Source organism: Cyanistes caeruleus, chromosome 10 (assembly GCF_971803275.1).
Source record: "Cyanistes caeruleus chromosome 10, bCyaCae1.hap1.1, whole genome shotgun sequence".
Taxonomy (NCBI): domain Eukaryota; kingdom Metazoa; phylum Chordata; class Aves; order Passeriformes; family Paridae; genus Cyanistes; species Cyanistes caeruleus.
In genome coordinates, this window is record NC_141710.1 from 23,087,877 (window position 1) to 23,101,002 (window position 13,126).

At 41.4% G+C, this 13,126-nt stretch overlaps 1 long non-coding RNA gene across 2 annotated transcripts in view; it reads right to left on the reverse strand.

Annotated features, from left to right (window-relative positions):
• LOC147651380 (uncharacterized) overlaps window positions 1–13,126 on the reverse strand; it is a 54,378-nt gene that overhangs the window by 5,132 nt on the left and 36,120 nt on the right. The window contains exons 3-8 of one of the 2 annotated variants that reach the window (XR_015274335.1): window positions 11,600–12,364; window positions 10,198–10,705; window positions 9,495–9,893; window positions 8,218–8,322; window positions 6,988–7,154; window positions 5,008–5,141 (exon numbers count right to left, since the gene is read on the reverse strand). This is a non-coding gene — a long non-coding RNA (uncharacterized LOC147651380). Of the gene's footprint in view, window positions 1–453; window positions 5,142–6,987; window positions 7,155–8,217; window positions 8,323–9,494; window positions 9,894–10,197; window positions 10,706–11,599; window positions 12,365–13,126 lie in introns of those variants that run through there. The other variant, XR_015274334.1, reaches the window with a different exon arrangement.

Genomic DNA, 13,126 nt, shown 5'->3' on the forward strand with positions numbered 1-13,126 from the left:
CTGGATGATCCTTGTGGGGCCCTTCCCACTCAGGATATTCTGAGGTTCTGGGATTCTTGCCAAGGTAGTAGCTACTCGTATGTGCAGGATTACTCAGTGGCTACTCATAGCCACTATCGACTCATTAATTAGAAATACTCTAGAGAATGAAAGCCAAGTATTGTCTTTCAAGCATTCAGCTATCAATTCCCTCACTGCAGTTAACCATCTACAAATTGTTTGGGTTTTCTTTTTCTTTTTATGCTCCTCAGGCTTGCCCTATGAGGCCAATTAGCTGTTTGTAATTAATAACTTGTTGCTCCTTGTCAGAGCAATGCCCCTTGCCCTGAGAGGAGCACCTGGGTGCTCCCAGTGCTCTGCAGGCATTTCCCTGCTCGTTTTGCTGCCTTTCAAAACCTGGCATAGACACTGATACCGTTTTCTGGCCTGGTAAAATTAGAATTCACGGTCCAGTTGTCAAAGGAAAAAATGGGAATCTGTGCAAAGACCTGTCACTGTGGGAATTCCCTGTGACCGTCACAGGTGACACGTGTTAATTAATATTTTTTTTCTGAAGGGACTGTCATGAATGGCCCCTTATCCTGTCAGCTGTGAGAGAAAACCCTTTTCACTCCTGACAGGGCACTCACAGATCTCTGCTCCTTCTTGGACTCCTGGAATCCTCAAGCTACACCTTCAAAGAGAAATTATGTATATGAAATTTTTACAAAAGCAATTCAGTGTCTCTCTGTGAGATATTGGCAGGGAAACAGAATTCCCACGACCAGTCCAGTGGGATGTGTAAGAGTTCCAAGGATTAAGGACATTGCAATTACAAAGATGTGCTGATTCCAGCTAAAAGGGTCTGATCCCAGCTGATTCCAAAGCCCAGCTGAACTGCAGCAGCAGAGAACCTGTACGGGGCCCTCTTAACAAACAACAGCCCCCCAAAAATGCAAAACTGGCTCTGCAGCCTGTGCATGGAACAGCTGAATTATCACTCCTTCAATCCCTGCAGGCCCAAAATTCCAGCAGCAGGGAATTCAGGGCCAAAAAGGATGCATCCAAGGAAAAATTAGGGAGAAATGCTATGGGAAAGGGCCTGCACACCTTCCACAAGTTAATGTTGGAAGTGGACAATACAAAATTCATGAGCAAAACTGGCAGAGAAGCTTTAAACCCGCTGAAGACAAGAAGCAACAAAAATAACAAGATGCTGTCTTAACAAGTTGCCCTTAAATAAAAGGATTTGTCATGGTAATAAAAAATATCAGCAAAAATAGATACAGCTTGAAACTGCAGCCAAAAGGAGCAATTCTTGCCCAACAAAATGAGATCAAGGCAGGCTTGGAAGTAAAGACACACACAATGAGTCTAAATGGCAAAGAGAACAACAAAATGAAGGAAAACAAGGAGATTAGCTCAGGAAAACAATAGGCAAGAAAATAAAACCAGATATAACAACTCTCTTGGGGAAAAGAATATAAAATCTAAACAAAAGGAAGAGCCTGACAAAGTACAAACAAATGACAATGGATGGAAGAAAAATATAATTACAAAAAGGACTCAAAATGTTGAAGTACTACAGATTTAAATAACCACCCAGTCAATATAACTCCAAGAGAAGATGTTATTTTGCAGGAATAAATACAAGAACAGAACGTGTCCCTCTCTAACAATATAAAAGTTATCCAGTTCCTGTGTCCTTTCCTAAACTTTCTAAGGATATTTGAATGCATGGCTTTATTTCCCAGACATCATCGTTTGCTCTGGGTTCCCATCAATACCATTACTCACGAGGCTTTTGTGCTTTTCCCAGCATTTTGTGAGTCAGCCAAGACAGGCCAGGGATAATTGGCCGGAGTCGATAATTGACAGGAGTCGCTCAGAGGGAACATTTCAGACTCGAGGCAGAGCAGAGAGATGGGTAAAGACGTTCTGCTCTACCCCTTGAAGTGACAGCAGAACAAGAATGGCTTCATATTCAAGAACAGGTCATTGTTTTTTGTCTGAAACCACTGGGAGAGTTGGTTTCTTGATGGGAAAGGCTGAGTTAAATCCACTATTTATTGAAATCAACAGGAAAAAAATTGCATGTAGCATTTTTTGTGTTGATTTCAGAGCTGGGAGTCCCTTTCCAACACAGAAAGACCAATAGAAATGAGGTTTCTGTGTTGTATTAATTGCTGCCAAGAGCCAAAACAGAAGCTGAGTTTCAATATAAACTTGGAAAAAAAGTTTCTCCCTTGCCCTAAACAAAAATATGGCTAATGAATTAGTGGAGGTGACCAAAAGCAAATCATACTTTGTGCCAATCCTTATTTCTTGAGCAAAAACTGATTTCTTCTGATGCTAGATGTGAAATATTTTCATAGAATCATAAAATCACAGAACTGGAAGTTTTGGACAAGACCTTTAAGATCTTTAAGTCCACCCATCAGCCCAGCACCACTGTGGTCACCCCTAAACCATCCCCTCAAGTGCCACATCCCCACGTTTTTGGAATATATCCTGGGATGGTGACTCCACCATTTTTTTGGATATTTTCCTCCTGCTGGCTACAAAGGCAAAAAGTGGAAGTATCCAAAACCTTAAACGTTGGCAGGAGTTGAATTGAGGCTTAATAAATTAATAAATAAAAATACCAACCCCCCCAAAAAATGAATTCTGAGAGCAGATGAAAACCTCCCTTGGCTTTCTAGATAGTTTTGAATTTTAACTGTTATTTGGGAGAGAAAAGGACATAGGTTGGAAGAGAGATGGTGACCATTGGCTGGGGAAGGAGATGGTGGAAAAATCCTCCCAGGAGTTTGAGGGACACCCCAACTGTCTCATGCTTTGTTTTAGCTGTTAATCCTTGTTTACAGTACACAATCACGGATACTAGGTCGTTTTTTTGGTGCGTTTGGTGTGTTTTGATATGTTTTTTTTCCTCCAAAGTGGGTATCATTTAAAGAAATTCGTTGGCCACAGGTTTTGCTGACATCCAACAAACCCATCTCTTTAAAATCCAGGAGTTATCTACTCCTCACTCACAGTTCTCTCTTCCCCCTTTGCAAAAAGATGCAAAAAAACATACAGAAAACTCCTGATTCTTTCTGGTTATTGACTGAGTGGGTTCTGTGTGGAGCAGATGCAGATTCCACGTGTGCACTCCACTGGGATTGTCTCTGTTCTGTTAGGTGGTTAAAAATATATCAATTTTAAAAAGACCAATGCTTCCAAAAGTGGTTTGGGCCATAAAAAGAAATGTGCACTTATCAGAACTAACATCAGGAAAGAGATAGGGAGGAGCTGGGTTATCTTTGGAGTGATAACAGCAATGGGAAAGCAGGATCTGCTGAATTTCCAAACTGCATCCGGCATTCTCCATGCACTGGAAAAGCCTCAGGCACTTCTAAATATGCTGGGTTTATTCTGTCCCATCTTGGTCTCAGAGGCTGAGCTAAAATTAGATTTTTTGTTGCCTTTTTTTTTCAGTTTAGTTGTTCTTTCTCAGGTTTGGTGAGGACAGGTTTGCAATAACTGGATGTTTCAGAGTTTCAGCCTCCAGCAGATCCATAGGAACATCTCCTAGTCCAGACAATCCTCTCCCTCCCCTCTTACAGGCAAACAGCCCTGGTTTAATGATTATCACTGCCATAACCTCAATTCTCTCCTCACCTACTCTGCAATTCCACAGAACCCATCCTAAGAGCCAAACCCCTCTTTATCAGTAACAATTTCATTGATGGCACCCAGTTCCTTGCATTGCCCTGAATTGCAGCTCCCAACAACAGCAATTCCAAGTATCTTCATTCCCAACCTCTTTTAAAAGTTGCCCAAAACAAGGAAATTAAAAACCTTCTGGTTGACCTAATTGGGTACTGCCAAGTTGTGCCTCTGCTTTACCCCCCATGACCCATTAAGCTACAGGGCACCATTTCCCATTAATTGTCTCAATTAGAGTATTATGAGCTGGGCTTCCTATAACTGTGTAGAACCAAGCAAAACCCACCGACAGCCCCGATCAGACTTGGTGAAATTGTGATCACCAGTTTAACTTCCTCTATAACCTCCTCTTGTTTATGGGGATCTGCTTCTCACCCAGGGATTTCCTTCCACAAAAACCCAAGCACAGAACTGCTTGGTCAACACATCTCTTCCCAAAGCACCAATTCCTCATTAAATTAACGAAGCCAAAAGCTGGAAATACAAACAGCGGAATAAATCCTCAAAGACTGTTAAGCAAACTATAGTCAGGATTTACTTTGATGTGTCTTAATTTTGGTGAGGGTTTAGTTGAGGCCTACCTTAATTTAGTTGTTATTGAGGGCACAGAGATAACCTTGAAAACAAAGACCAAACCAAAAACCAGTTCCTTAAGTAGAGCTTTTCTTTTCAGAGTGGTTTTGGGTACTCTCTGCATGCACAGCCTTGATTTGTCTCCCTTCCCTGGTGCCCCCTTTCCCTCAATCCAAAGTTAGAGAGCTGTTGAGCCAGGCCTTAGAACAGGCTGCAATTAAACCCTGAGGATGCTCTATCCTAAAACAATTCTTCAGGACAAAGAGGAGGCTGCCACATTCCAGGGACAGCACTCTCCAGTACCAGTCCCTGAGGGGAAATGACACACCAGTGAATCAGTGCAGGAGCAGGTGCTCACCCTTTGCCATGGAAACAGGTGAGGGGACACATTACAGAAGGAATTGTTTCAGTGGAGAGGTTTCAGGAGCAGCAGCCTGGTTGGGAAACCGAAGTGAGAAAAGTGGCATGTTTTGAATTAGTCCCATGAGCAGGCAGAAGATGCCACCCCCCTGAGTAGCTCTTGTCCAAAGCACCCACAGATGCTCGGGCCACACCACTGCTGGCAGAAATCAAAGTGTGAGTTCATCTACTGAAACACAACCCTGAGCTGAGGAATGGTGACTCTGTGGAGCTGTGAACAGCCTGACCCCAACAGGTTTTTATCCTTGGCTTACCCCTGCTGTCCTCACATGAGCTTCACAGGCAAGAAAACCATCCCTAAGATCAGGAGTGTGTTCAACAAACCTTCAGATGCTCCCAGTCCGTGCCAGCCTGGTGTTATTCAGAGCTTTGATGGGTTTGATCCCTGTGTCCACAACCAGCTGGGGCTGCTGGGCAGTGCCATCAATCCCACTGACTGATGTCCATGAGCACAACACCTGGAGAAGGGAATCAGAGGGAAACAGCATCCCTGGAATAATTAAATCTGCATAAAACACCTCTCCTGCAACTGCACTATTCCCACTTATCGTTAATTATGACACTTCCAGCAATTTCTTCATTGATTTGAAAGAGGGAGTCGCGCATTTGGGGTTCTCAATCAATTCTTCTCCTCTCGGTACATTTAACTGCTGCAGAGTTTTCCACAGCTATTTTGTTCCTCACAGCTCCTTGAAAAACACCTCAGCCTCCAATTTATTTCCAGTCATTAAAGCAAAATCTTTCGAATGGACAATATGATTTATAAAGTGGGAGAGATACTTTTATGCACTGCTTTATGAATTCTAAGCCTTCAATATTTGTTACAGCTCTTTATTCATTTGGTCTGAAAAGCCACAAAAAAAAAAAAGCTCACAGCTGAATAAAGAGGAAAACGATTCTCAGCTTTCAAACAATGAGCACATCAAATTTTAAAAAAAATCATTTATTTCAGTGCCTCTCCTGCTGCTCCATCGCAGTGGCACACAATTGTGGAGCCTTCAGCTGGCACACAGACATTCTGTGGCTCTGAGGGAAAAACTGGGAGAGAGCAGCTCTGGCAGAGCCCAGAGGAATCCACAAACTCTGGAGTGCAACTGAAACTGGAAAGTTTGTGGGTTTTTTCCTAGAATCATAAATGGTTTGGGATGGAAGTGTCCTTAAAGATCCTTTTTTTTCCAGCACCCTGCCATGGCAGGGACACCTCCCTCTGTCCCAGGCTGCTCCCACCCCCAGTGTCCAGCCTGGCTTTGGGCACTGCCAGGGATCTGCTGCTCTGGAAATTCTATTCCAGGGCCTCCCCACCCTCCCAGGGAAGAATTTCTTCCCAATATTTTATCCAGACCTACTCTCTGCCAATTTGAAGCCATTCCCTCTTTTCCTGTCATTACCTGCTCTTGTCTAAAGTCTCTCTCCACCTTTCTTGTAGCTCCCCTCAGGCCACACTGAGCTCACCCTGAAACCTTCTCTTCTCCAGGCTGAACAATCCCAATTTCCCAGCCTTTCCTCCCAGCAGAGCTGCTCCATCCCTCTGAACTCACTCCACAAAATCCACGACTCAGAGTCAAGGTATTCCAACATCTCCAAAATGCTGAACCACATCCACCTTCTCTGGGAAAGGGAGCTCAGCTGCTCTGGTGCACAAATCCTTCTCTTCACTCTGGCTCTTCACAGACCCAAATATCCCAACCACATCCATGTTTCTCCAGAGAGCTGGAATAACCTGTTCAGCTGTCCCAGACTGGAGCTCTTCACCATCCCCTCCTCCCAGACAGGTGATGCTGCTCTTGTGTGAGCCTCATGCCCAGTCCAGGAGGATCTCTGCCATTCATCCTCAATCCTATTCCTGCCCTTTCCTTTCCCAGATAACTCTCACTCATCCCTTTTCATGACTTTTCCAGGGTTTTCTATCTCAGCTGTTTTAATCTAATCTTTCCAGCTGGCTCAGGATGGCTCTGCTTTCAGCCCTCATTTATCACATTACCACATGGCAGCTTTACCTGATTTCTGGGAAGTATTTAAATTTTCTCTTAATTTTTTTAAAAATCTATTATGAACCCCTTGACTCCGCTGCATTGTGCAAAGAAAAATAATTATAAAAATACCTGCTCTCTTTAATACCAATAATTTGTCATCTACTGAGAATTTATTTCTAGGTATAATAGTAGTTTAACTCATTAACTTTATGCTAAGTACAGCAATTTTGCTGTCTCCTACCCAAATATTTCTAATATTAATGATACAGCTTAGATAAAGTGATTTAAGTAATTGTACATACAGTGTGCTTATGCAACGATAATTAATTACCTCCGAGATTGAACTCCAATCTTTCACTTCCAATTATGCTTTCATATTTCTGATGATCACCCTGCAAGAGTTCTTCTTCAATTCCATAATCCAGTTTGACATTAAACCACCACTGACTGGGAGGGAGGAGGAAGGAGTCCTGTGCCTTTGATGCCTTTTGGGGTTACCTAAAACAGAGGCCAGACAGAATGAAGGGAATACAAATCAGTTCTATTTCTATTTATTGAGGGCCCTCCAGGCACATTTAGGGCAGGTGAAGCCCCCCAGGGGCTGCACCCAAAATGTCCCATGGCTCCCGGGTTTCACACTTTGATAAGTTTGGTCCATTTGCACATTGGGGTCAATCCTGCAATTCCAGCTGCAGCTGATGAAGGCATTTAGCCCAAGTTTGCTGCCCCAGCTCCCTTTTGCTGCCATTGCTGGGGCCTGGGGCACTGAGGTGTCCTTGATTGCCAGGCCTGGGGAGGAATTGTTGTGTCTGCCCAGAATGGGAAAGCAGCAGCTGATGCTGGGTGTGGAGTTTGGAGTTCTGGAAAGAACTGCAGGCTTACAAATGCAATAGAAATGAATATAAAAGCTGAAATCCTGCGGCATCACCTGGGAGCAGGAGGCTGGAGCAGCAGGGATGGGATGTGGGAACACTGACGAGGCTCTGCCTCCAGAGGGGCTGCCAGGATTAAAAATATCATTGTGTTTGTCCAAGAAAGAGAGGCAAGCAAGGAGCCAGCTGCAGATGGGCACAGGGAAGGGTTCCTGCTGGAGCTGGAGCTGGGAAAGCCCCAGGAGAGCTCTGCCCACAGCTCTGTCCCTCTTGGGGAGGTTGAGCACAGCACAAACCTTCTCTGAAATTTCAGGGCTTTAAGGTTTTGGTTCCACAGGGTAATACCTATAAAATTCTACATTATAACCCATCCCTGGAAGTGTCCAAGGCCAGGCTGGACAAGGCTTGGAGCAACTTGAGAGAATGAAATAGGATGGGCTTTAAAATCCCTTCCAACCCAAACCATTCTGAGAATAAAAAATGAGAAACAAGGCCTGCTTGTGGTGTGATTTGAACACAGCTGAATCCAGGATGCTTCCCACTGGAAACTGGTCGGGAACTGCTGCAGCTTTTCCTTCTTTACTGAAATGGTGGGAGCCTCCCTCGCTAAGATGAGTCTGGAGCTGTTTGTTCACGTGGGGAAGGTGTTCAGGACACCAAGAGAAGTACCTGGACATGATCATCTTTACCTCAGTCAGGAAAAGCTGCTTTGACTCCTTTGCAAAATCTTTATGGCTGTGAGAATCACAACAATAAGAAAAAAAGGTCTCCAAAATCCTTGACAGCTCTTTCTCCTAAAAAATAACAAAAAAGCAAAAGAAATTTTAAAAATTGTATTCCTACATTCTGCTTAAATTCCCTGAAATTGTCTTAAACACACACAAAATGAAAACTTTCAGGAGAAAATCACCACAGAGTGCAACTCCAAGCAGTGCTGCCTCCAAAGAGTCTCCCACACTAATTCCCAGCAGCTGAAGAAAAACGGGATAACTGCACAAAATTCAGAAGTTATTCCAGACTTGTCTGAGTGGATTCTTTCTTTAAAAAGTCCATTTTGCATATGAATAAAAATTTAAAAGCACTAATAAACTGCAGATGATGAGCACTAATCTTGGTCCTCAGCACCCGTGGAAGTCTCTCCCTCCTGCCTGAGCCCCACATGTTCAGAATATATCCAATTTTTCCATCTTTTATTTGCATAGGTAAGGATTATTCCGTTTACTCAAGCCAATTATCTCAGCATGATTCATCATCATGATGCTCCAAAATAAAAGCAATCATGCTAGATTGGTGCAATTAAAAAGGTATTTTTATTTTTGGAGAAAAAAAAATTACTTGTTGAACTGGGAACTTTTCTCCAAACAACATCAGGGTACTTGTTGAACTTGTGTGAAACATTTCTTCCTCTCCCTGAAACTCAAATGCAGAGCTCTGAGCTTTCCCTTGGTTAAATACCTGTAAAAATAAAGCTCTGGTTTGCAGACTGAGCTAAAATAAAATTTTAATCACTAAAACTCTCCCTGTTTTTCAGGAGCACAAAGCAGAGCTCACACACAGCCCTGTAGGGAAGGCACTGAAGGAATCAGGGGCAGGGGCCCTGAAACTCCAGGGAAAGACAAGGGAAAAGCTTTCATTCCATCAGGTTTTTCTCTCTCAGTCATGCACTTCCATCTGCTAATTAAACATCATTTAATTGACATTCCCAGCTTCTCTGGACAACCTGTTCGACCAACATCTGTAAAGAATTCCTTCTCAACATTTAATCTCCCTCCCTTCATTTTAAAATCCTTGTCAATATCAAAAGTCCTTTTCACAAGCATCCTCAAAGTACCAGAAGGATTCAAATCTTGCACAAATAATATAAAGATTGAACTGATTACTGCCAATCCCTGATCAGAAATAATGATAAAGGAACCAGAGGAATTCAGGATAGGAAGTTTTCAAGCTTACAGTCATTGCAACTCACCTCATCTTTGTTCTTAGGGATGGGAAAAGCATTCTATGGATATAAAATCATTTATTGATCTAACCCAGCTGCCTGACCAAAAGGTGAAGCTGTTGAGGGCATTCTCCAAATCCTCTTTAAACTCCAAGAGGCCGGGGGTACCCGTGGCCTTTCTGGGAAGCCTGCTCTGGGGTTTATCCATCCTCTCAGCAAAGAAATGCTTCCTGGTGCCCATTGGAGACCTCCCAGAATAGTTCTGAGCCATTCCCATTAGTCCATCACAGGATCCCAGGGGGAGAAGTTCAGTTTTGGTGATTTGTACACATGTGAACACACACACGTGTGGCAGTAGCTCTGCATCCCTCACCAAAAAAATCTTTGCAAGTGCAAAAGTCACAGAGAGGGTCAGAAACTTCGAGGCTGTAAACAGAATAAGAAAATTCATTGCTTCAGTTCCCCTTTGATTTCCAGGGAAAGCAATTTGTGGAGGCAGTGGGCAGAAGGAAATGCAGAGAGGAGCTGGCCCAAGCTGGAGCAGGAGTCTCTGACTACAGAGCAGCACAAAAATCCAGCAAATCCGACAAATTCCCTGCGTGGCAAACGCATTTCTGGTGCAGACAATGGCCTTCAAACAGGAATTGATGTTCTGCTGACAACGAAACCAGGCTGTGGCCGAAGCACACGGCAGCTGCATCATCTGGAAATGCCTGAAACGTTCACATACCTGATTTTTTTTTAGGTGTCACTCCACTTTGATGGCGGCAGAATCCGAAACTCATTATCGTACCCACAGCTGATTCACCCTGTTCGTTTCTTCTTTAAAAGCCCTGTGTTCTGACAGAGCTGAAAGAACTTTTAGAGCAGGATGAAAGCCCAGATTTTTCCCAGGCTGCTGGATTCACCTGGCAGCAGGAAGCTCGGGAATGTGGAGAAGCAGCTCCAACCATGCCCTATTTATTTGCCAGGCTGTAGGGGCAAACTGCCACGGGCTGGGGTTTGGGCTGGAATTACCCTAAAACCCATCTGGAGCCCCCACCTCAAACCCTCATCCTGACTGCGAGGTCAAAGTTTAGCAGAGAAGCTGCAAAACTGACCTGGAAGTATTTAATTGCCAATCCTTTCACCATTAAAACTTTCCATGGGGTGGGTTCTTCTCTCATATTCCTGCTTGGAATTCCTCCCGTTGGTTCTGGGATGCTCATCAAGGACATCCCTCGAGGCACAGCCCTTAACTGGGTGAATTCCATCAATCAAAAGAATTGTTTCTTTTTGATAACTTAAATATAATTGTTTTGATATCGTCCACTATCCTATCTTATACTATAATAATAATTTTAGCTTTTATACCCTTCCATCAACCTCTAATAATTGTATCTTTTTGCTAAGCAAAATATAATAATAATAATACATAATAATACATAATAATACATAATAATACATAATAATACATAATAATACATAATAATACATAATATAATATAATAATACAGCAACATAATGGCTTTAATATTATTAGCAATAATTAACATTACTTTTATATTATTGTTTTTAACAATATTATATTATAATATAATATAATAATAATATAATATATTATTATATTATTGTTTTAAATCAACATCATTGCTTTAATATTATTATTAACAATAATTAATTAACATTGCTTTAATATTATTATTTTTAACTAAAGCAATATCATTGTCTTATTATTATTGATGATAATTAATTAACATTGCTTTAATATCATTATTTTTAACTAAAGCAATATCATTGCCTTAATATTATTATTAATGATAATTAACATTGCTTTAATATTATTGTTTTTAACTAAAACAATATAATTGCTTGAATATTATTTGCTATAATACAATATCCTGTTTCATACAACAATAATAATTTTAGCTTTTATACCCAGTGTAAATAATTCTGGTTGAGTCCTTTTTGTCCAATCACTTGTCAGAAGAAATAATTCCCAACTTCCTCTCTCCAAGAAGGAGTTTGGAAAACCACTGTGGGTTTGTATCTCCTCATCATCCTTCACCTGTATCTGAAGAACTTCCCTGCACAAACCAAATGCATTATTTAAAATTATGGATTCATAACAAAAAACAACACAACAAACCCACCTTTTTCTCCCTGAGGCTTCCCCAGGATTCCACATGAGAATTAATTTATAATGTCCTTCATTGCTATCTGCATTTTTTGTTCAGCCTCAGATTCCAAAGCTCTCCGAGGAGGAACAAACCGGTGGAAATCAATGCCATGGATGTGCTCTTTAGGCAGCAGCTGAGGCAGAGCTCTCCAGAGGGACAGGAGCCTTTGCATTTTGGTACTTGCCAGTGTCTGGGGAGGGAAAACATCTGAAAATCCCTAAAGAATTTCAGTTTCAGAGTCGAACTCAGTCATTTTTTGCTGTGGCAGCTCAGGGGGAGTCGAATTTGCCTTTACATCCTGCTCTGGAAAAGAGTGTGACACATGTCCTGAAAATGAGGATTTTTTTCCCTGTAAAGAGCCCTGATCACCACAGGAGAAGCACTGAGAAACACCATTCCTTGTTTGGGGCCTCTTGGGATTTTCCTTCACCTCCCTCAGGCTGAGCAAGGAAAAAAAAATAATTAAAAATTCATGTTCTGGATTCCCCTTCTCTCCCTCCTCCCTTTGTTTGTTCTTCAGAGCTGGAGAGAAAACAAAGCTGCTTCATTATTTGCTGCCAACTTGAATTTTTGGTTGTGTTCAAAGCACCCATCAAAGGTTCCAGATCCCAGGATCCACGAGGAAGGTGAAGAGCGGTGTTGTGGATCCACATGGACACCCTCAGGTTTCCTTTGCCACACTAAAGGCTCAGCTCCATAATTCAGGTGAATAATTCATGTGGATTATCCAGGCAGGAGCTGCAAATTAACACAAATTTCACCCAGTCGTCACAAGGAAAATTTTCATTTTTTCCCCCTCCCAATATATATATATATACACACTTTAATATTTACATTTTTTTCTGACCTGCACCTAAAATAAAATCAGCAAAACAATGTGAAAAAAAAATAAAGAAATGCATTCCAAAAATCTTACAGCAAGGAAAATTGTCGAAAACATCTTAAAATTCAACTCACACTTTTGTTATCTTTGTTTTTACAGTGATTTTAACTGAAAGGCAGAAAACTATTGGATGCTTTTAAATCAGATTTTAGTGGCACGAGGCAGAGAACAGATGCAACTGCCAATAATTTAATTTTCATTTAATTTTTACAGCTTTTTTACATTTTTTTTTTTATCTGCCACTGATATCAGCACAGGTTTCTTAACTTTTATTCAAGCATGAAATAAATGTATTTTTGTATTTAAATATAGAGTGATATATAATATATAATTTATAATATATAAATATGGTTTTGTATTTAAATATATAGAGTATATTTAAATATATTTATATTTATTGCTGACAGAGCTAGTAATAATAATAATAAATTAAATTTCAAAATTTTAATAGGGCTCCAGATATCAGTTCTTTGTGACTTTAGCACAGGAAGGACAGGATAACTTCGCAATATTTCAGTGGCTGCAGAGATGGTTTGATTTATTGAATTAGATATTGAACTATTGATTGCATTAATTGATTATTTATTGATTGGTTCCTTATGGCAGAGCTTGGTGAA